Source organism: Mustela putorius, unplaced genomic scaffold (genome assembly GCF_011764305.1).
Source record: "Mustela putorius furo isolate JIRA1106 unplaced genomic scaffold, ASM1176430v1.1 tig00000151_pilon_pilon_pilon, whole genome shotgun sequence".
Taxonomy (NCBI): Eukaryota; Metazoa; Chordata; class Mammalia; order Carnivora; family Mustelidae; genus Mustela; species Mustela putorius.
The window spans coordinates 18,041,263-18,066,487 of record NW_025421296.1 but is presented as its reverse complement, the minus strand read 5'-3'; the positions used below and the strand labels follow the sequence as shown (position 1 = coordinate 18,066,487).

General features: G+C 37.2%; 1 pseudogene; it reads right to left on the bottom strand.

Annotated features, from left to right (window-relative positions):
• Positions 1 to 22,962, bottom strand: part of LOC123390911 — an 84,890-nt pseudogene extending 61,928 nt beyond the window's left edge.
• Between the last annotated feature and the right edge of the window lie 2,263 nt (positions 22,963 to 25,225).

Here is a 25,225-nt window from a genome sequence, read left to right as displayed (position 1 = left end):
GACCCTGGCCACATTGTTCCCTACTGTAGGGAGAGCGTGTGGGAAGTCACCTAGGTGAGTGCATGGCACATTGCCCAGACCCTTTCTCAGTGCACTCAACTTTCCCGTCCTTAACCTTGTCAAGGTGGCCGGACTTTGAAGGAGACACAAGTCAGGGCCTGGTTTGGTCCTTAACTCCAACCATGCTGTAGCCTCCAAAACATGTCTATACCCAGAAGCCAGGTAAGCACATGAAAATATTTTCTCCTAGGAGGTCTGTAATACCTAAATTAATGTTCTTGCCAAAGGCATGATTATATGCCTTAGCTTGTAAATGGTATATGACTAATACCAATTTCTACTTCTTATGTAACTGACCTTTTATTGCTTTGAATTTTAAGAACTCAATCCCCCCCAAGGAATCGCAACTTTCTTCCATCCCAGGGACTGCTGTATCTCCTTGCATCCCCATCTTTTAAGAAAGGAGAATAGGAAATAAATTCTTGTGTCAGCACTGAGTAGGTAATTTATATGCCTTAATCTTTAAATCCTTATAAAGATCTTCAGAAGTTAGTATTGTTATAGTTACAGATAGCTGGGATTCGAGAGATGAAGAATTGTGCTTATCACGGCAAGTGGTAGAGCCAGGATTCAAACCCTGTTCTGTCTGAGACCAATGCTGCTGCTCTGCTCTGCTGTGTCTCACATACTGCCTCTAGTACAAGGCCTCCGGGGCAGAGGACGTTGGCTAAATGCTTGCTGGTCATATAAGTCCAATTTTACTTTTATTTGCTTTCAGTAACACCTGGATAGTATTTGGACTTTGTTATGTGCACAGATTATTTTGAGAGCAAAGTCATAGCAGAATGCACCACTTCCCTATGGTTAGTCCTTGGTAAATATATAAGGTTATAAAGCTTATAGTTAAGTTAATAAAAACTATGCTAGCCTAGACAGAAAGAACAAGAGAAATTCCAGCTCTGAGAACTACACTATCAAAAAGTTTTCTTGGAAAAAAAAAAAAAGTTTTCTTGGCTTATTAACTTTGAATATGGTGAGGTACTCCCAGTGAATCTATATAAACTAAAGCGGTTGATATTATCAATAGAAGTATGCTTTCTCCATGAGTTGGCCAGCAGCTGTCTGTAATGAGGACTTCAACGGGGCGGGGGGATATGTGGGGGGAAACTTTGGCTTTCAAAATTGCTCACCAGCTAGGTTTCATTCAGTATCACCAGCTAGAATTTTTGGTTTGACAAAGTAAGCCTGATTTCCTTCTGATACTGATGGAATGGGCATCATTCTTTTATGTTGAGAACCCTGCTGATACCCAGAGGTGAGTGACTCCCTCAGACCTCCCTAAGGCACACCTAGGAAAACCCAGAGAAGGACCCAAGCCTGACCAGTGTACAAATGTGTCTGCATACTGAAAACAGGGTTTGAAAATCATCTTTGAAAAAGATGGCTGTGTTTGAAAGGCATATTGGACCTGACCTCTATGATTCTTAGATTCAAAGAGAAAACCAAACCCCATTCTTCCCCATTCAAAGAAGGGGATTTTAAAGCAGCCATGTAAGTAAAAGAAGGTGGTGCCCTACTATCCGTTAGTCCCCTCTAAATGAGGTGGAAGATAAAGCAAGTGGAAAGATATGAACAGCTTCCTACTATGGACAATCTAATTTGTTTGCACTTACATCATTTGTGCCAGCAAAAATATCTTAGCACTGAACTAATGTGCAATGTTTTGTTTAGTGCTTCTATGTCTACCTGTCAGCAATCATTCATATCACAACGTTTTCTATCTTCTCCTATGTATAGCCCCTTTTATTTATAAGTCTATCTTCTTTTAACAGGCTGAAACATATTTCCATTATCTAATAAGGCAGCTATTTTTGCCCTAGGGAATCCATGTATTTTTTTAAATTATTTTATTTATTTTCAGCATAACTGTATTTTTAAACTAAAAGCTTTCTGGTCTTTTAAGACTCTTTTTTTGTTTGTTTGTTTGTTTTTTGTTTAGTTGGAATCCTTTTGTGGCTTGTCAATATCTCTAAATTTGGAACTGTGCTGCAAATTTCCAAATACATCCCCATGTCCATCCCATTTACATAAGCATGAATAAGTGAAGCTACTTGTAAAGAGAACTAGACATTTGAGGATAAAAAACTACCTTTCCACTATGTTTTTCAATTTGATCATGATGGACAAGCCATTCAGCTGTCTTACTATCTGGTTAAATTTGGATCATAGTCAGAGAAAAAGCATAATAATCACAGCTATCATCCTTTTCATGGCTGAGATAAAGCCACCTGGACATGGGATGCTGCTGGGTGCAGAGTTCCCTAGGGTTCTCTCTCATGGTCTATGCATGAGAGTGTGTTTGTCCCTGTATGCATGTGCATACATGTGAGTATGTCAACTTAAGTGACGAATAGTAAGAGAAATGTCTTTCTATTATGTATAGAATGTAATGAATAACTGTCTAGCTAGGGCATTCAATGACTCAGCCACCGAACGATTTCATCCAAACATCTAAAACGATTACAGCACATAGGCAGCTATAATAAATAGAGAATAAAAATTGTTTTAGAATCCATATCCTATTTAACTTATAATATTCAGAAATAATAAGTTTCATGTTGTCTGGCCATAGATATTAGGTCAAGCCTTATTGATCAGTTGGATGAGCATCTCTTCATGAATTGGTATTTTAGTAATGGCTTGCATTAGCAAAATGTAGTCCAGCTAATACTGGTTGTAAAGTCTATAATGATGCTGCTCTGAGCTACTTTCTTTGGGAGAATTATAGTGGTATGAGATGATAAGCCCAAGGCAAGTATTTTCAAGCCAGTGTCTCTGACTCTGAAAAAGAAACAGAGGCACTGGCCCACAGGTTACCAGCCTCTGTTGGTTAGGAATGCCCTCCAGGCAGCCCCTTGTTTATATAGGCTATGATGCAGGAGGGTGGGCTCTCTCTGCCATCCCTCATGGTGGTGCCACAAAGTGAGAGGCATAATGGAGCTCAGATGGAGTGCTGTTAGTTTATTCTTGGGATTCTTAACCCGGGACAGTTGTTGTAGTCCCCAGGGAACATTTTTATTATGTTACATGGTCGGTCCTTATGATGTGAAGGGGTGCCTCTGGAGAATGGAGGCAAAGGATGTTGCTAAACATCCTACAATGAGCAAACCAACCTCCCACCTCCAACATAGAATTATCTGGCCCCAATGTTCACAGGGCTGGGCTTTGAGAAAACCTGGGAACTTTTCTTAAAGGGTTGTCAGAGCAATGGCTGCAGTCACAGGTGGTCAGTGAAAGCACACAACAGGGCGAGGGGGTGTCCACTACAGGCCTCACACAGTCTGAGTGGTGGGCACACAGACAAGAATGTGGGTCACAGCACAGAACACAGATTCTTGAATGATAATCCTCAGTTTAACAGGTGAAACTGGCAAGCAGCCCTATTTCAAGGGAACATTTCAAAGAAGCTAAAGCTCTGATTTGGTAGAGCCTCTACTGAAATGAAGTGTTAACATTTAGATATGAGAGACTGAGAAGTTCAGAGAGTGACAGTGGGCAAGAAACAAAAGGGATGTCCCCAGTCAGAGTGTGTGAGGCATCCAGAGGCAGTGAGCTTTCATCAGATTTCTCACCAGGCAGGAACTATTCTGTTAGACCTTTCAGTCTGGGTTTAGTGAGAAGAAACTGAAGTTTTGTGAGGAATCACTGTGTGTTATTCGTGGTTATTGTATATGATTTAGTCTCATCTAAATAGGGAAGTTTAGTTAACCTGTGTGAGTCCTGAAGCATGGGCCAGCATGGGTGTGATCACTGAAAGCTGGCACCAGGTGGTTTGGTGTGAGCAGATCAGCAATTCTGTGCCACCAGGCTTTCATCTGTTCAGGTGAGTCAGGCCTTGTGTGAATGTACCAGCCAATAATCCCATTTCACTATTTTAAGAAATAATAATTGAGGAGAGTATTTAATGTATTTGAAAAGATGAAACATAATCACTTTGAATTACATGGTGCTTTAGAAGTATAACTTTACTGGTCCTTTTCTATTTGAATTAAAACAACAAATTCACTGAGCTGCATATTGAAGTGATTTGACAATGGTAAAAGCTCTGGGGGTTTTTAATCTTCCTCACTGAAAAATAACTTGAGAGATAAGATTTATCCTGCTGGCATTTTTCCCCCTGTAAAGCTCTTTACTCCCCTCCTTTCCATTACAAGTTGGGCATCTTTGTGCCAGAAGAGCATCCATATACAAATGGCTAACAGACACATGAAAAAATTTTCAACATCATTAGCCATCAGGGAAATACAAATCAAAACCACATTGAGATACCACCTTACACCAGTTAGAATGGCAAAAATAAACAAGACAAGAAACAGCAAATGTTGGGGAGGTTGTCAAGAAAGGGGAACCCTCTAACACTGTTGGTGGGAATGCAAGTTGGTACAGCCACTCTGGAAAACAGTATGGAGGTTCCTCACAAGGTGGAAAATAAAGTTACCCTATGACCCAGCAATTGAACTACTAGGTATTTACCCTAAAGATATAGATGTAGTGAAAGTAGGGTCTTATGCACCCTGGTGTTCATAGCAACGATGTCCACAGTAGTCACAAGGAGCCAAGATGCCCTTCAACAGACAAATGGATAAAGAAGATGTGGTCTATATATAAAATAGAATATTACTCAGCCATCAGAAAGGATGAAAGCCTAACATTCGCATGAACATGGATGGAACTGAAGGAGATTATGTTAAGTGAAATAAGTTAAACAGAGAAAGACAATTATCACGTGGTTTCATTTATTTATGGAGCATAAGGAATAGCATGGAGGACACTAGGAGAAAGAAGGGAAAAATGAAGGAGGGGGAAACAGAGGGGGAGATGAACCATGAGACACTATGGACTCCAGGAATCAAACTGTGGGTTTCAGAGGGGAGGGGAGAGGGGGATGAGTGAGCCCAGTGATGGGTATTAAGGAGTGCATGTATTGCATGGGACACTACATCAAAAACTAATGATATACTGTATGGTGACTAACATAACATAATAAAAATTATAAAAACAACAACAAAAACAACAAAAGAAGAGCATCCACAGATGTTGCAAAAGCAGAGAGTTTGAGAGTGATGTTAGCAGCTGGGGTTTGGAATAGGGGGTGCAGAAAGCCAGGGAAAGAAGACCAAGCCAGCAGGTTTGAAGGGAGAGAGAAGACCAAGCCAGCAGGTTTGAAGGGAGAGAGCACAACACCCTATTTCTAGAGGTGTGTATGGGGCAGGCTATCCGTCAAGTCCCAGGAATTTTGCTGACCATGATCACAATCTGTGTATCTGGTGACATTGGTCCTTGAGTAGCCTTTCTACAGATGTTGGCAAAGATTTCTGGGACAGAAAAATCCTAAGGAAAGGAAGGCACTTGAATGTTCGGGTTAGGGCAGTGGACAGGGCAAAGGGAAGTGCTGGTTCTGAGCATAGTCTCCTCAGGCTGATTAACTGTAGAACTAAGGCATGCATCAGTATGGGAAGGCTGTATTAAAAAGTGCAGAAAAATTAAAAATCCAACTTTGCTGAACTCATCCACAATGCACTGAAAGTTCTGGGTACTAGTGCTTCTGCCGCAGTGGACAGAGGCAGTGCCCTCATTTTCAGTCACCAACAGCCTTGGTGTCAAGGAGTGGGCATCTGGAGTCCCTGAGACTTGGAAGAGGGAGATTACCCTTGGACAGAATGACTCGTCTTTTGTTTCAGGAGCAACAAGTGTGGTCATGTGAATCCACTAGATTTTAGGAAAAATAGAAATTTGGCAGGCATTGTTTGGAAACAAATGTAGTGTCCCTGGGGCATATCTTTGTGCCCCTTGCCTTCTCATAGTTTCCCTCTGTACCCCAGTATGGGAAAGCCATTCATATCATGTCTGAGAAAGTAAGAGGGTTGACTTCTGGACACATGTCTGCTTGAAACTGACATGTAGGTACAGAGGTAGACAGATAAGAGATAGATGATAGATGAGTGGATAGATAGGTGATAGATAGATAGATAGATGGATAGATGGATGATAGATAAAATTGAGTAGCATCAAGTTAAAATATATAAAATGTAAAAAGCAGGAAGAAAACCATTGTTTTAATAGTGCATATGAAGATTGATGAAGATTACAGATACTTTCTCAATATACAGTGTTTTTGGACATAAAAATTATAAAACTGGCCTTATTTATGAACTACAACTGTGGGAAGCATAATGCAAAATGACAATGGTCAGATTACTTATATTGGTCATTTTCTTGCTTTAATTTAGAGAAATAACACTTTTCATTACAGAGTAATATAGAATGGAATTCCTCTTACTTTTCAAAGTCAGAAATCATTATCTTCTGAAAGGTTAATATAAAAATAATTTGGGATCCTGATTATTTTTCCATTATGGTATAAAATAACAGGAAGTGTTCTGTAGATAGTTTTATATATTTAAGAATAAATATAAAATATATTTATAAATATATTGTATTTATAAATATAAATAATTCAGAGGAAATAAAGTTTCCTCTGAATTCTGGTATTGAATCTGTTTTTCTTCAGACACTGTTAACAGATTCAAAGAAAGGGCTCTTAAAGTTACAATAACTAGTTACTAATCGTTACTTCTATATATTCATGTGCTCTTTTGAAAGCTTTGAAGCAATTTGTTCATATTATTATTGTTATAATTTTTGATGAGTGCTAATGTGAAACAGAGATTGCTTTTTTAAATTTTAGAGATGCAAAGTGCAATATTTCTTAATTGAATCATATCTCTGTTTATAAGGTAACTAGTCAAACTGGTAGGATTAGAAATGTGTCTGCTTCTAAGGGAGATCATATTTCCAACCCCCACAAAGCACACTTAGTCATAAACATCAGCTGATAATAAGGTACTTAAAAATTTAACCACTGGGGCACCTGGGTGACTCAGTGGGTTAAGCCTCTGCCTTTGGCTCAGGTCATGATCTCAGAGTCCTGGAATTGAGACCCTCATTGAGCTATCTACTCAGCAGGGAGCCTGCTTCCCCTTCTCTCTCTGCCTGCCTCTCTGCCTACTTGTGATCTCTCTCTCTGTGTCAAATAAATAAATAAATAAATAAAATATTTAAAATAAGTTAACCACTGAAGAAAATCCAGAATATATGAAAACACATTGTTTAATATTAATATTTAATGAAAATAATTTTGATGGATCATACATCAAACATGAAATCTAAAGGCGTAAAACATCTACATAGAAATATCTTTACAACATCGACATAGGTTAAAAATCTTAGGGAAAACACAAAAACATTATACATAATTTTTTAAAAATTATTAATTGGCCTTTGACAGAATTAAAAACTATGGCTAAAGAACCCACCAAAAGACATCATGAGGAAAAAGAAAAGGGAGTACACACATTGTCAAAAAATATTCACATAGAAGAAATGTATTTAGAATAAATAAAGATCTACAAATCATTAAAGGACAAACAACCTAGTAAAAATGGGCAAAAACTTGGATACTTCACAAAAGAAAATATATGAATGGCCAATAGACACATGAAAAGGTGCCCAGCATCATCTATTACTAGGGAAACACAAATTAAAAGCATAATTAGATAACTCTTCATATTTATAAGAATGGATAATATTTAAAATCCTGATGATAAACATCAGGGAGGGTAGGAATCATACACTATCCCATGACCTAGCAATTCCATCCCTAAGTATTTACTCAAGAGAAATGAAAATGCTTGTCTTCAAAATGACTTGGAAATGAAAGTTTATAGCAACTTTACATACACACATATAACTGAGTGATATAACTCATATAAAATGAGTGATAAGAACTATTCACAAAAGAATATGCATATTTCCATTTATATGAAATTAAAAACAGGCATAACTAATCTGTAGTGATGTAATTCAGAACACTGGCTATTTGGGGAGGACATGGGTGACACAAAGGGGTGATGAAGTGCTTTATGCCTTGACTGGAATGGTGTTTATACAGGTGTACACATTTATCAAAAACCATTCATTTACACACTTAAGGTATGTGCCTTCTACTCTATGTACATTTTACCTCAATAAAAAGTAATGAAATTGTAAATAACTAAAACAACATGTATTATCTCAACTTCCCACAACGATAACTGTTGACATTGTAAAACAGGTTTGAAAACACAATTATGTATCGTACTGGAGGGACAAGAAGTGAATTAATATTTCTTAAGCATTCATACACCAAGTGCCATGGTGAAATTTTCATCTACCTTGTCATAAGTAATATTTACAGAAACCTAGTGAAGTTTGTTTAGTAATCCTCACTCAAAAGAGAAGGAGAGCAGGTCAATTGCCAGCTCTAAAAACACAGCTAGCCAGAGGGAAAATCAGAATTCAACCTCAGTAAGTTTGCACAGGATCGATCTCCTTTCCCTATAGCAAGCTAGAGTTCCTTCATGCTCAAATAACCAATATTTGTTAGAATTCTGTGTTTGAATATAAACTATTTTTTTAAGAAAAAAGTATATATTAATACCCTTCTAAATCTGGTTTTCTCTCTCTTTTTACCCCAGTGGTGGTAACTATAGATTACCTATTCTCCAGGCACAGATTTGGAGCCAGATTGAAGAAGTTTGGGAAAGATTAAGACAAGGGAATTTAAAATACCTTATCATCACCATTCAAGAAGCATATAACATATAAATCAATTAATTCTCTCAACCTTCTCTTCTGTGTGCTCTAGGGCAGGCTCATTTTGTCCAATGCATTCTTGAAATGTTGGTATTGGTGTTGTGTAAAGTTCTGTTTGTGTGTGTTTATCTTTTAACCCTGGCTTGAGGCCAGTTTTCTAGATTCTTTTTTTTTTTTTTAATTTTTTATTTTTTATAAACATATATTTTTATAGATTCTTCACAGCTCCATGTGTGCTTCAAACACCTCAATATAAATAGATTTAAAATTAAACACAACAACTTTTCCTAAAATGAGATTAATTCTTTGTGTTTTCTGTTCAGAGAATAGCACCATGATCTCATTCTGCAAGTCATCTTGACTCTATGGTCTATTGGCTTCTGAGTTCTGTTTTATTAAATAGCCTTCATTTATTTCCCTCTGTCCATCTTCTTTGCTATTCTCTTGTTTCAGTTACTGAAAGTCCTCACTATGTCTCACCTAGATCTCCTGTGGAGTCATCAGTGGCTTCCATATTGCAAATTAATGGCAACTGCCTTATCTTCCTTCTTCCTACCTTTTGTCTTACTTTATTCCTCAGATGCCAAATTTGTAAAATATTTTACTGTGTTGTTTGCTCATACCCCATTTATTGTGCTGGCTTCTGCTCTTCTTCTTGATTTCTATGTGTTGGCTTAGTCTGCCATAGGCTCAGCTTTCCATGTTTCCTTCATGTCTCTGTACACCATATCACTAGATAATCTGATGGTGTTAACTACCATGTTACGTTAAGAATACCCAGAATTGGAATCTCCAACCTCATCTCCATTTGAACAGACTTTTTGAATTTATCCAAAATAGAACCTTTGGTCTCTATTCTCTGATACAGAAGACTCTGGACTCAATTTGTTGTTATCTATAATTGATTTTGTCAGTGACATCATCAGTTGCTCAGTTGCTAAGATCTTGGAGTCTTTTTTGTTTATTTATTTTTTGTTTGTTTTTTGGTTGTTTTTTTTTTGTCATTTACTCCCTATGCTAATAAGCATTTTTTAAAATCAGTTCCACTTTTAAAATATGAAATTTGAGCTCTAACACAATCATTTTTGTCCATGCTCCTATTTTCTCTTAGAGGTTTGCCATAACCTCCTAACTTAACTACTTGCTTCCACTTTGACAATTTCAGTCTTTTTTCCATAGAACGGCTTTTAAACATGAAAATCAGATATGTCATGCATCTAATGAAAACCTGTAAGTAGCAGCCCATTATGTTCACCATAAACCAAAATCAATGTTCTTCAAGTCCTGCCAGTCCACGTGTGAACTGGTTTCCACTCACCTCTCTGACTGCATTTCCTATTACTTCCCTTCTCTCCATCTCATCCAACCAGTTAAGTCTATAACGGTCTTTCCTTCTCTTTCTGAGCTTTGCACTACCTCAGAGCTTCTGTAACTTTTCTTGTTGTCTGGAATTGTTCTCAAACTAATGTAATATATGAATTTGCTCTTTCATTTAGAGTTCATCCAAAGAAGTCCACCTCAGAGACGGTTTCTCATGACCATACCTAAATTGGTTTTCCTCCAACACTCTTTCTGCTTGTTTATTTTATTTGTGGCATGCTTTCCTACTAGAAATTATATTATTAATTTTTTAATTTTTTTTTTATTTTTTCAGCATATCAGTATTAATTATTTTTGCACCACATCCAGTGCTCCATGCAATCCGTGCCCGCTCCAATACCCACTACCTGGTTCCCCCAACCTCCCACCCCCCACCCATTCAAGACCCTCAGGTTGTTTTTCAGAGTCGATAGTCTCTAATTTACTTACTAACTAGAGTCTATGAGATCAAGGGCTTTGTCTTATTAACCTTAGACATCTGCATGATGTCCTAGTATATAATATACACTCGAAAATTCCCTGGAATGAATGAATGACTTGATGATCATTAGTATCTGTGTGGTAAGGAACCCAAATACTGAATAGGTACTGAGAATTTACAGATAGAATACTGGCTTTCACCATGTTTATAGAACAATATCCAGGAAACAAAACAAAAGCAGGATTTCAATCCGTACCTTTCCATTCTACTGTAGATAGGGAAGTGACATTCGATTAAATGTCAATATTCTTAAAATCTACAGGAATCTTGGAGATAAAAATAGCAGCATAATGCCTGCCACAGAGCAATCACTCTATAAATAACTATCACATTGAACTACATGTTGGAAAATTTGTTCTAATCTTAGTCTGTCATTCAATGATGTGCAGACCCATGATTTCTAGATTGTAAAATTAGTTCCCCACTACTGTTTTAAGATTTGATCATTATTATCTTTAAACTTGGTATGATAATTTTCTTTCCCTCAAATTTTCTGAAAGATTTTGATGATATGTGGGAGTTATAGAGTCATTAGTACTGCTCCTAAAATAATAATGTTATTTGAAGCACTGTTGATCCTAAGTCGGCATTTGTGATATATGTTCTGAAGGAAAAAAACAAAAAACAAAAAGCTGAATATTTGTCAACATATGCATGGTTTTAATTCATGGACATTATTGTGGCTCTTGAAAGAATTATAAAGTGGTTCATTTTGGTTTGTTTTTTGATCAAATATTCATAAACTCTTTTATGAGTCTGAATGAAGGCTTGTGAATTTTGGACAATGAGTGTTCATAAATATTCATTGAAAAATCATAAACACTTCATCCCTTGTATGGAAAATTTAATTAATTAAAAGTTAAAACAAACTCAGAGTATTCCCATTAGATATGAGAGTGGATTCTGTTATATTTACTCTAAACCCATTACGGATTATATTTTATAAAATAATAGTGAATTTGAAGTCATTATATGTGTTGATAGCATAAGCTCTGCAGAAAAGATATGGTAATTATGTTAGTCATTCTAAACAAAATCTCAAATTTCAGCGTAGGATGCTTCACAAAAGGGCTACATTCACCAATAAAAGCTGCTCCAAAAGCAAACTGTATTTTAATGATCAAGAAAAGTTAGTTTTAATGAAGCTTGCTGAACGAAGCCATTCATGTCCTATAATATGATTATAAACTCTGGTAACCAAACTCCAGGAGATCTATCCTTCTGGGGATTTGCTAAAAGAGGCTGCAAATAGTTCATGATCTTTCACAGATGTCTAATGTACAATTAGAGATTAATTTAAAAGTAAAAGGAGAACACTAATTGGGTTAAATTGGTAACAAGTGGTATAATGTATCATGCTTTCCAAATGCATACAATAATGTAAAGATTCCTATATATAATACTTGGAAAGCTATTTAAATTTTAATAGCTCTATTTTCACACACACACACAAAATGTAGTGTAGTTATTTGCCATCTTGCTTACCCCAGCACATTTAGACAAAATCCAGACCAAATGGACTAACTTCTGAATTTCATTAGCTTTCTTTACCAACAGATATAAATGAAAATTAAATATTGTGGGGATTAAATACAAGGACATTTTTCTTGGTTTATATGATTAATTTAAAGTTGAAAACTCTGACTTCTTTCAATCCTGAAATCTGAATTGCATTTTTATCCAATTCTGTGCAATGTAAATAGTCTTACTGAAAATATTAGCAATTTATAACCAAATCATATATTATACATCATTTATTAAAATTTGCAATTCTATGATGTGTTATTCAAATTCGGTGTTTAGACATTCTTCTGTTGCTTGGGGGTCCTCATTTGGAATATGTGAGAGATAAAGACAGTGAAAGCATCCCAAGTGAGATACTGAATCAATGTATATGCCATCTTGGAAACCAAACAGTAAAATATCAGCTTGCTTGAGGTATTTAATCAATCTTACTGAGCATATTAAATGCACATTCAAAGAAAAATGTGTTTTAATTACAGCTTAAATGCAGTCTGAATACTAATATGACAAAGATTGAAACACCTTATTTCCCTTAGTTCCATATTTTACAGTTAGCACATTGCTTGCAATGGGATATCTAAAGCATTGCTTTATCTACAAAGGTTTCTGATTTCACCATAAGAAAAGTCACCAGATTGATTGGTTTATTTATGTAATAAAGAACTTCAAAGAAATCTTAACCTTAGAAATATTACTTCAGGAAATTTGCTAGCTCAGCTCCATACCAAGACTCCCCCTCTGCCTCTCCCTCAGTACCCTGAATGCTACCTTCACCACTTACAGATTCTTTTCAAAGGATCTTCTTTCTAGGTGACTGTGTGTAAAATTATCTCCAGCCATTGGACTATAAATACTGTAATGTGAGGGGTGTTTCTTTTGCTTCCACACTATGCTTGAGAAATATTGTACAGTCAGAATAATGATGTGGACTGAACAACTTTTATTATGGCTCCATTAGAAATGGAGCCATACATTCCACAAGAATAAAGTGTCCATCTCTCCCTACTTTAATTAGAATGAAAACACTACAAACATGAAAGCTGTATTTTGTCTCACTCTTTTACTCTTTCATTTGCCCTTCAATGTTGTTTTCTTGTTTCAAGATGCTAGATCTAGATGTATTCCATGTTGTCCCAGGTTGGGACAGGAGGGTAAGATAAAATAGAGGAAAACCCCAAACATCTGACTCTAAATAAAGTGGGGTAAGTGTAAGGTGATCATAGTAGTAGAAAGGAATGTGTTGGGGAGGGAAACACAGCTTGGTGAAGAAATACTAAAACCTCAAAATATTTGTACAAATTCACCAACCATTTGAAATGAGTGTGGAATCATGAAAGAACATCAAATTTTACCTTTGAGTTCAGTGTTACAGATGCACATATAGAAGATTGTGCTGTATGTTGAGACATCTATGTTTTCAGCAAGTGTTTTACTAAAGTTTTCCCTAGATTGTAAGTAAAACTGTTGTTTCACAAGCATTTACTATACAAACACCTAAAATTCCATATATCTTTGCATTTTTTGTAATTAAGCATAGGCATATAAATACATATAGATGTAATAATTTAGAAAAGTGCTCTGTCAGTAACTTAACATTGTGCCTTTCTACTGTTAACTATATAATTACTTTGAACTACTGATCTTTATTATAAAAAATATATGACACTTTTATAAGTGTCATAATGGATTTGCAATACAAGTGAGTTTTCTGTGGTTTCTGGAAATAGCTTCTGAAGATACTGCCAAGTATCTTCTTGTGATGAAATGCATCAAGATACAAAGCTTTCCCTGGGTTGAAATTCAAATTCCATCTTGAGCTTTGGATTATCTATAAAAGTTAACATTTAACCTGAAAGTCCAGCAGTGTGTATTTCCATAAGAGAAAGGGGGAAAAAAAGGATGGGAAGTGACAAAACACTGTAGTTGAAAATTATATCCTCAAATAGGAATAAAGAATGAAAAGTACAAAAAAAATCACAGTGTTAAAACTATTCTTTCTTTTTATATGTAGGTCTTAGTTAAAATTTTTATTTCAGATAAATAATGTACAATCTAATGCTTACAACATAGTGCCTTGATTTGGGTTCTTTGCTAATTACAGGAAGTTATTAAAATGTATTTTATATCTCTACCTCTAAAGCTCATTTTGTCTGGTTTTAATTCAGAATACAAAATTGTTTTGTGTAAGTTTAGTCAAAAGATCAGTGCAAAAGATGACTTCAGTGCATGAAGTTTTATGGTAGAAACTATGTATATTACATTCCAGCAATAGCGATGCCTATATTTATGGATAAAGATAATAAAAATTTGTAAAATTCAGGACATTCAATTAAACAGATAATTCATGTCCAAAATTAAAAATCTTATCCTTAGTGTACAATTAGTGTTTAAGATTTTATTTCTATTTAGTTAAGTTGTCTGAGTGATATTATAATGTAATTGATGAAGAGCTAGATGGTTCGAACAGATGATGCTTATTCCCTCTGGTGTGCCCTATAAACCTCCCCAAGTGTATCCCAAAGTCTACTTCCCAGGAAACCCAGCCAAAGACAGTATGATAGCAAAGCTGAGATTTTGAAGCTGGATCACCCTTCAGCTGGCTGTCAATGTAGATCCTGTCATTAGTGATAGATGGAGTGATAATACTACCTAAAATGGTTTAAGCAGGTTGTTATAGGATGAACTGTGTTCCTCTAAAATTGAAGTTCTGATCTCTTATATCCCCTATTGCCTGGAGACAGGCCTTTGAAAGATGTAACCAAATCCAAATGTATCATTTGTGTGGGCCCCTAATCTAATATGATCAGAGTCATATAAGAGAAACAATTTGAACACAGACACATACAGAAGATGGGAAGGTGCAGAGAGAAGACAGCCAAGTAAGCAGACACCTTGGTTTTGGACTTCTAACTCCATAGCTGTGAGAAAATAATTTTGTTTTATTTAAGAAAGATAAAATAATTTTCTTTTATTTAAGATATTTTGTTATAGAAGCCCTAGCAAATGAAGAAACAGGACTACTGTTAAAATGTCTACCAGTAGTGAACTGAAATAGGATAATGGTGGAAGGGGATGCACTAGCATTTTCTCTAGTGTCTGAGAGGGTCAGAGGAAATAATAATCGGGCTATGGGATGAGCTGTCTGTAGCTGTGTATCACTGACACAGTGGAAAAGAAAATTCTGTGAAAGGAGGAGAAGGATTATTAACTGATGTAGTGTAGAAAGAGAGCAAGTGTGCAAGGCGGGGAGGGGCAAAGGGAGAGGATCTCAAGTAGATTCTCCACTGAGTACAGAGCTGAATGCAGGGATTGTTGCAGACTCCATCTCACGACCCTGAGATCATGATCTGAGCCAAAACCAAGAGTCAGATGCTCAACTGACTGAGCTACCTAGGCACCCTTAACTGGTATAAGGTAAATGATGAAAGTCAGATAGCTCCTTGGCAGGATAGAAAAGGTATATTATCTCTTGCTACTAAGTGGCAGAAAAAAAAACTGAGGTCAAGTCTCAAAGACTTAATTATAAAGGGGTCAGAGTTCAAAGAAAGTTGAATTCCCAACCCTGGCAATTCTGATTCTTCAAGCTCAGGGGTCCAGTTGTAAAGAAATATTTGTAATAAGGACATCCGAGACAATGCACTATAAAAATGTTGACTGTCAGGATCATCCCAAAACTCTGTGTCTATGGAAATGGCCAACACTTCTTTCTTAAAGTCAGAGGACATTAGGAGGAGGAAAGGAGAAGTGAAGGGAGGGAAATTGGAGGGGGAGATGAACCATGAGAGACCGTGGACTCCCAGAAACAAACTGAGGATTTTAGAACCCACCTGGGGGGATGGTTTGCTCCAGTGATGGGTATTAAGGAGGGCACATACTGCATGGAGAACTGGGTGCTATATGTAAACAATGAATCTTGGAACACTACATCAAAAACTAATGGTGTATTGCATGGTGACTGACATAACACAAAAAAATTTTTTTTAATTAAAAAAAAAAAAAAGTAGGGAAGGAGAATATCTCCTAGCAAGAAAAAAAAAAAAAATTGGAGTCCCTCTTTTGCTTGAAGGTGATGCATAGGCCTCTTGCTTGAAAGACACTACATGTTCCTTCAGGATATCCCCCTACGTCCTATCTCAGTCATTGGACAAGGAACTCAGGTCAAGTATGTTAGCTTGCTGAGGCAGCTGGGCCTGCTAAGGTACAAAGGGAGTATACTCTAAAGGAGTTGCAAGATTTTCCAACATGTACATGGGTGCATACAAATGGAACTAGGTCCTTATGGTACTGGGTCAAGGAATTCTTGTCATGAAGTTAGTGAATAGGAAAGTCTATTGGTAAAGGTGATATTTCCCATGATATAGAATCTAACACCATGGCAAGGCCACCATACAAAGGTAATATGTTGTCAGGAAGATTCTTGGAAGCAAGAATGACCCCTACAAAGTAAAAGAAATTCCAGAATTGCTGTGGAAAATGGTTGAAATAGAAATAGGCATGCTAGAGTGAATATCCTACTTAAGGCCAAAAGACCCAACTGACTACAATTCCCCTTTCACAAAATGAGAAGGAACACATTGGAGAGAAGAGCATCAACTTCACTGAGAGGCACAGTGAGGACTTTTCTATAGGTCAAGTCTCAGAATAAAAGGTGTTGTTAGAATTGACTCCCTTATTGCAATGGGGATAACAAGATCCCCAAAAGAAGGCAGGGTGACGACACTTAGCCATTAGAAGCTCAGTGAATACAACTATCAGAACAGGAATAAGGTCAGAGTGGCCGCAAAGGGAGCCTTACTTACAGTGAGATGGCTTATAGAATGTGGTGTTCCTAAGGCCAATATAAATAAGCAGGATCAAGAATCTTGCTTAATTGTACGATTAAGATAAAATCAAGCAGCTCATCAATAAATACTCATGATCCCTATTCTAGTGTCTGGATCTTAGGTAGTTCTCATACCTGGAACTGATTGGTCTAAGGAGTGTTGGGTTCCCATGACTTATGATCCTGTGAGATCATGGAATCTGAAAAGAATCTCCCCAGGGCTGCCCCAAAAGGAAGGCATTCATACACCATGAGATAAGAATACATACACATTTTGAGGAATTCTAAACAAAAGGACTATATTGAAATTGATTCCCAGGGATCAGAAACATCATTGTTAGAGTGAAAAGTATAGAAGCCAGGTCATTGGGGCACCTATGTGGCTCAGTCATTAAGCGTCTGCCTCAGGCTCACATCATAATCCCAGGCTCCTGGAATGAGCCCCATATCCAGCTCCTTGTTCAGCAGGAAGCCTGCTTCTCTCTCTCACACTCCCCCTGCTTGTGTTCCCTCTCTCTCTGTGTCTCTGTCAAATCAATTAATAAAATATTAAAAAAAAAAAAAAAGAATCCAGGTCATTAATAGAGCCCTGACCCAGGTCTGGGTCACACTTGCTCTGTCCACTGGACCTAATGGTCATTTTCTTGGTGGACAGAACCATCATAATTGTCATTATCCTGTAGTATAGGACTTGCTGGGGGTAAAAGCCAGGTGGAAGCCTCTAACACTGCCCCCCACACACACCATGGCTAAGACAGTAAGCTTTTAAAATTGTGGCTTGGAAGAAATGGTTGATATTAATTCTGCTTCTAAAGGTATAAAGAATGTATGAGTGGTGGTAGCTATGATACACTTATTTATTCTAATTGCCTGGTCCTTATAGAAACCAGATCGATCTTGTAGGTGATGATGGACTGCCAAAAACTCCCCTGTTTAGGATAAGTCTGCAGAAACCAGGCGTAAGCTTCTAGTGTCCCTTCTCACAGCCTCACTTGGAACATACTAAATTCCCCCAGAAAAGATGTGATAACATGTGTGGAGTGTTACCAATCAGGGAAGCTTATCTCAGCCTTGGAGTTCAGGGTTTTTATTGAAAGTCAGTCATGTATAATCCCTGCATGACTTACCTTAGCTACTGAAACCCCAGACCATCATAAATCACTTTATTAGAATAAATCCTCTAGACCACTGGTGCAACTTGGCTCAAGGCCAAAAGATGCAGAACACTCCCACGAGGCAGAACATTCCAGGAGCTCAGTTTCCAGGAGCCAGCCAATGGCCAGTCATAAAAAGAGGTCTTTGAAGGGAATGTGCCTTCTCCACACAAATATCCTCAGCTTATGATGCCATCGCCATACAAACGTCACCACACAAACATTCCCACACAAATATCCTAAATTTAGTAGCTTGTAAAACTCAAAAGATGAAGATTTGGGTCAGTCCTCCAGGTAGAGCATTTGGACTAGCAGAGGTGCTAACCAAGGCTGAGGGAAACACAAGATATAACAGTAAATTATGGGAGCATAGCTATCTGATGTGACATAAGTCCAGCTGCCCTGGCAGGAATTATACTTCTTCCACTCACCTTCCTCTTCTAAGTTTTCCCAGGAAAAGAAGCCCCAAACAGGATGAACTTACTCTTGAAAGCATTTTATTCAAGCAATGTAGGGGTGGCCTCTGGGGACTGGCTGTGCTGCCCAGATTCTCTTCAGGAAAAAGGTGCTCATCCCCAAAAATCATGACTTCTCATTTGTGGGCAGGTTGCCGCTGTCCTCCAGGGATCTGCGTTAGCTAAATGCATTCATCCTTCCACTGACATGTGTCCCCATGGGGCAGCCCATATTCAAAGACTCATTAATGTATAGGGACAAAGACCTGAAGTCTTGCCTCAGTTGGGAACAATGTAGAAGCATCATCTTGTTTTCTTCAGCACATGCAAGGTCATAGGTCAGCTCTTCTTACTATACCTTGTCCTTGTCCATTCTTTTGTAGGTTTTTTGGTATTTATTTATTTATTTAGTGGGGAGAGAGAATTCTCTAGTAAAACTGTATGCAGATGAATCTGTTTTCCTGAGAACAGAGCCTAAGACACCTAGAGGCAGATCATCTGGTACTCCATGCATCAGATTCAGATCTTTGTGTGTATCAGAACAAGCACACTTTTCTTATTCAGGTTTGAGATTTATGAGAAATGGAAGCAATTCAATTAGGACAAAGAAAAAAAGATGTTTAGGAGTTTAATCTGATATTTAAAAGCAATCTAAAATTCAAAAAAATAATCTAATTTTTTTTTTCTCTTACAGATGCCAGGGAAGAAATGAAAGAGAAACTGAAAGAGAAATTGTGTTCATGCCTCTAAACGGTTTAATAGGGCTCCAAGTTTTTGTTGTATTGATCATTACTGAGAGCAGATACCTAACTCAGCAGGGATAGGATTCACAAACCAGAGATATTGGCTTAGATAATTAGGAATATTTATATATGCCTCAAATTATAAAACCAAGAGAAAATTGAAATGAAATCCTTTCAGTTCTTGGGTATTTATTACTTTCAGTGCATTTGCTTACCTAAATATCTCAGCATGCAGGAAGACAAAGGCATTTGATGAAGTAATTGCTTTGAATCTCCTCACAAGCTCTCCAGAATCTGACCTACCAGGCCTGGAGAATGTAGGGTGCTGAGCCTTGGGGAGTTCTGCCAGTTATTATGCTCGTTTATATGCTTGCCACAAGAGGAAAAATGCTGACAGCAATTTGGAAACTGACAACTAAGAGAATCCTGAAAAGATTGCCTACTGAGAAATGGTCTTTGCACCAAGAAAGACATCTATCTTCTCCTGTCTATGAGTTAGTACTGAGGAAGGATCTGGTTGCTGCCCTCACAGGTTTGGCTATTACAGATGGTGGCTTTGCATTGGTGAGGGGAGCCTCAAGAATCAAGACCAGTGCTTATTAATAAGTGATCAATCAATGTTTTTACATTGTGACTAATGTTTGGAGACAAACCAGGGAGAAAGTGGCCCAAAGGTAAAAAGGAACTGATTTTTTTTTTAAATATTTGACTATTTGTATTACTGGCAACTGACTCATTATCCCGCCTAGCAGTTACACAGACATGAAGAAGTCATTGAGCTCAATTCTCCTTTGCTTCAAGGAATCAAGGAAAAGAGACTTGTAGGTCAGGGAAACGGTACATAGGAACATGTGGTGAGGGTGAGTTGCTTTAGTGGAAGAAAGTTTCTAAAACTGCTCAATAAAGACAGTTGCATGTTAAGAAAAGGGATAGCAGGGTGTGCTTGTGACCTCATCTCTTATACCTGGAAGTCCAGCATATTAGGATCCATTCTATTTAAGGGATCCTTGCACTCTATACCACTCACTACAGAGGTCAGAGTTATTTTAATGGTCAAGGTGCAGTGTAAGTTAAATAACAGTAACAAGTTACAATAACTAAAAAGAGAACTTCATTTCATTCTAACATAAGAACAGTTGTGCCACCCTGTGAGTTATGACCCTTACTTCTGTGCAAAAAGTTTAAGTCAAGTGGATTGATCTTTAAAGAGATGACCCTAAGGATGAACCACTCACTTCTCACATCTTACTGGCCCATGCCAATCCCTAGCTGGTTGGGAGGCTGAGAAATGTAGTCTCCAGTTGGGTAGACTATGCCCAATAAATATTAAAAAGAAAAGGAGAGAATAGTTCCTGAAGTATGGTTAGCAATTTTTGCTGCAAGGTTATGTTGTCTTTTTATGCAGCTTGATGTGAGCACATGACCTAAACTTAGTCAATAAGGTCAGTTCTACTGGGAGCTTTAGCTTGGACAATTAGTCATAGCTGAAAGAAGACCCCTTACTGTATTCTGTCTGGATGTGACCTGAGCAGGTGCTTCCCTGATCAAGTGTATTTAGTTCTTGCCACATTCTAAGACTGATTCCTTCTGGGTGGCTTCCTAGTAGTCCAGTAGCTCTCAGGTCAGTGTGCCCAGTGTATGGGTTGAGAAATAGGATTTGTTGCAAAAGTTTATGAGCAAAGGGTCAGTGAGAGAAGGCTTTCTTAACCTCAAGCTCTCATTATCCCTGTAAAAGGCATACAGGGCAAGGATTTTCTGGTGAACATGCTTCAGTATTTCGTTCTAGCAGTTCTCCCTTCTTAGGAAGCAGGAACAACTTTCTCAGTGCAGAACTAAACACTGCTTGTCAGATGGAAGAATGGATTTGGGGTGCCCACTTTTTAGATGAATAGTCCAGGAAAGGCAGCAGCTGTTGGGATGTGCACCTGTGGCAATTTGAGCCTCTCGAGCCATAGAAGAAAGCTTGGTTTGGTCACACCTCCTGCTGCAACCGCCACTCAGGTGTTTCGTTGACAAAACCACTCCATGTCAGCTCCCTAAATCTCATTGGATGGTCTTGGTTTTCAGACCACACTTCTCTATGTTTCCTATTGATTTTATGAACTGACCATTATGCTCCCAATAAATTATTTCTCTGCTTCTAGATGGAATTGATTTCTGTTTTGTACAGTCATGAAAACTGACTGAAAGACCATATGTAATTCAGAGAAATATAAATTTTAAACAAACAATTGAATCATATACTTTGGGACTGGATTTGATTTCAAATAAAGTAAAATATTATTATTTCCATTTTATCTATCAGTTGTGGAGGCCCAGAGATATTCAGAGACTAATTATTGGTAATTTTTTCCACAAAAACTATGAAATGAAACTATTTTAATGCAAACTGTCATGCCTTTTTAAAACATCTGCTACACATGTTTGTCTGTAGCATTAGGTATTTCTTTTTTAAGATTTTATTCATTTATTTGACAGTCAGAGATCACAAGTAGGCAGAGAGGCAGGCGGTGGGGGGGGCAGGCTCCCTGCTGAGCAGAGAGCCCGATGTGGGGCTCGATTCCAGGACCCTGGGATCATGACCTGAGCTAAAGGCAGAGGCTTTAACCCCCTGAGCCACCCAGGTGCCCCTGTAGCATTTGGTATTAAGCATAGAGTTATAAAGCATGGAGTAGTCCTTTGTCATCTGCCTTTTCCCTGGAAGCAAGGGCAAAAATGAACTATTGGGACTTCATCAAAATAAAAAACTTTTGCACAGCAAAGAAAACAGTTAACAAAACCAAAAGACAACCGCTTAGAATAGGCAAAATATTTGCAAGTGTCTCATCAGATAAAGGGCTAGTATCCAAAGTCTATAAATAATTTATGAAACTCAACACCCAAAGAACAAATAATTGAGTCAAGAAATGACAGAAGACATGAACAAACATTTCTCCAAAGAAGACATGCAAATGGCTAACTGACACATAAAAAAGTACTCAACATCACTTGACATTAGGGGAATACAAATCAAAACCAAATGAGATACTATCTCACACCAGTCAGAATAGCTAAAATTAACCACTCAAGAAATAACAAATGTTGATGAGGATTTGGAGAATGGGGAATACTTTTACACTGTTGGTGGGAATGCACCCCAATGTTTATGGCAACAGTGTCCAAAATAACCAAAATATGGAAAGAGCCTAGATATCCTTTGACAGATGAATGCATAAAGAATGTGTGAGGTATATGTATGTATATATATATATATATATATATACACACGATGGCATACTAAAATCAAAGTTTTAAATATATTTGAAACTAACTAACATAAGTAATTTTGTGTGGTTTAAGCTGATAAAAATAATAGCTACTAAATAAATTGAAACAGGACTGAAAATCCCTCCACCCTTGTGTAAAGGGGAGTCCTGATTAGATTCATGATAAACCGAGTCTATAAAATGGCAAAACAGTTCACATTAAGAGACGTTGCAAAAATAGAATATAAATATAACTTTTGAATCAATAAATAATACTGATACAATGTCATAATGTCACGAATTCCCCTCATTACTGATGATTGCCACCTGTCTTTTATCAGTCTTACTGGAATTTCTACCTCACTGTCCATACATTTCTGCAGTGCATGTCCTTTTCCGTAGGACTTCAGTGATTCAAGGAGCTCCTCTTTGTGAGCTATTCCTGTGGCTCTGTTTTGCATCATTATGTCTGTGGGTATGGCCACTTCCCTCAGCTGACCTGGAGACTGGCTTCCACGGTAACCCACCCACCCCCAACCCCAATGGTACCTAGACTGGTGCTTTCCCCAGTGTGAGATAATATGGAAGGCCAAGAGAATTCATGGGCATCACTTTCCGCTCTGCAGAAACCAGCAGTCATAAGCCCTGACCTTTCAGATTCTGTCCCTGCTGCCAGCAGCCCTGGTTGGCACTCTGACATGCTGAGGGGCGGACAGATGAAGAGCTTCACTTCCCTCTGTGGTACCCACAGCTCAGGTTTCAACCTTCTAAATATAAGGTGTGCTCAGGGGTCCCGGAGCACACCCATATTTGCTGCAGTGTGCTCCTGGCCTGCAGAACTCAGTACTTTCTGGATCACCTCCACTTTTTCAGTGCATGCTTTCTGAAGAATACTTAGAACATGTTTATTTTAAAAGAACAAGTTGGAGAAAACAAATAGGTGAGTGACTACATCATGGCTGTGTTAACGCTTTTTTTTCTGATAGGATTTTTTCAGATCGAGCAAGTTGTGGGCATTTTTTGTAGTTGGAGATACATATATGAAAGGAAACTGTGCAATTAACAACCTCTCTTTCCTTGTCACTGTTTCCAGATTGCTGTTCACAGTGTCTCTGGCGCTTTTGCACAGGGAAAACAATGGCATCAGTACCTTCCACTGGTTGCCTGCTGGCCAAAAATCAGTATTATGGAGTAAGTTGTATCATCACTAGCGTACTATATTCCTAGAGAATGTGACTTGAGGTGATGTTTCTGAGATATTATTAACCTAAATATTGTGTCTTGGTCAGAACTTCAGGGACAAGGCTTGACAATTGTTTGTGAAAGTGAAGAAAATAGGACTAGAACTCATTCAGACCCCTCTGAATCAATATTGTCAAGGCTTAGCTCTTTGTTTAAATTTGTTATATTATAGCATATTGATGAAACCATTACACTTATAAATAAGTGAAAATAAGCTTATGTTTCATAATTGTGTTTTAATTTCATGTATCTTGCATTTAATAGGATACATTAAAAGCTGATAATTTTACATAAAGAAAATACTATGTATTTCTTAGAAAAGAAGGGATAACATGACTGCTTGAAGGATTCTTTAATTTCCATTTTCTCTTGGATGATAGGTCAGGTTCTGTTTGGCAGTTTTATCTTTATTTATCTATCCATCTGTGAATATTCATAGCTGAATAGAAAATCATAGCTTCTTAAGGAAAATTTGGAAATTTCTAGAATGAAGCAATCGTTTCGGAAACAAATGATCATTTACTGAAAATACACCCACCCATAGAAAATTCTAATTTCATGTTTTGTTTGTAGATAAAAGTTAGAAATGTTTATTGACTTATTCTTTTTCAAAATTGTTAAACTGTTTCCATTTACTTAGTGTTATTATACCCATAAAAGTTGTTTTTATATTCTGATAACTTAAAAGACTTACAGGTCTAAGATACAAGTATGATAAAACAAATAAAATGTTTATTCTTTAGAAATAATTCCTTTATTTCTAAATTTGTAACTTTTGTAGAAAATTTAAATGTATACCCATGTAATGTTTCTAATATTCATTCTTGATTTTGTACTAAGATTTTGAATTTGATGACACTTATATTTTAAATTCTACATCTATATCTATCTAGAGAGACAGCATTGTCCAGCATGGAAATAAATATTCTTTATTAATAGAAAATGTAAGAGTGTGCTAGGAGACTTGTTTCTCTTCCAAGTAACTCTCTTCCAGGCTTGGTCTGGTGGTCAACATAGCCCACAGATATCAGCAAGAACTTGCCCACCAGAAAAGCATGAAGAGATCCCAGAAAATTAGGAAGGGATCTCAGAGAAAGCTGAGAGACTTTGAAATAAAGTAGCAAAACAAGAAGGCAGCTAATAGGTCTATGCAGACAAGAGAAAAATGATGACTATCTGGAAAACCCGAGTGTTACTACCAACTAGGTGTATCATAAGCTCTGTCATCATAATTTTGTGGAATGAACATTCATAAGTTATAACATATCTTTAAAAATTATCTTAAACTTAAAAAAATGCAATATGCCTTTTCCAGAACTTCTTAATTGACAATTCAATCCATTTTTTGATTCATGAAAATGATCCAGGAGTAAATGATTTCAGACCATGTTACTTGATAATTGGGAGTTTATGCATAAACAATATGTCTATGTGTGTTTGGCCATTATTTATTTGTTTATTGATTCTCATTTATTTCTTACAGAG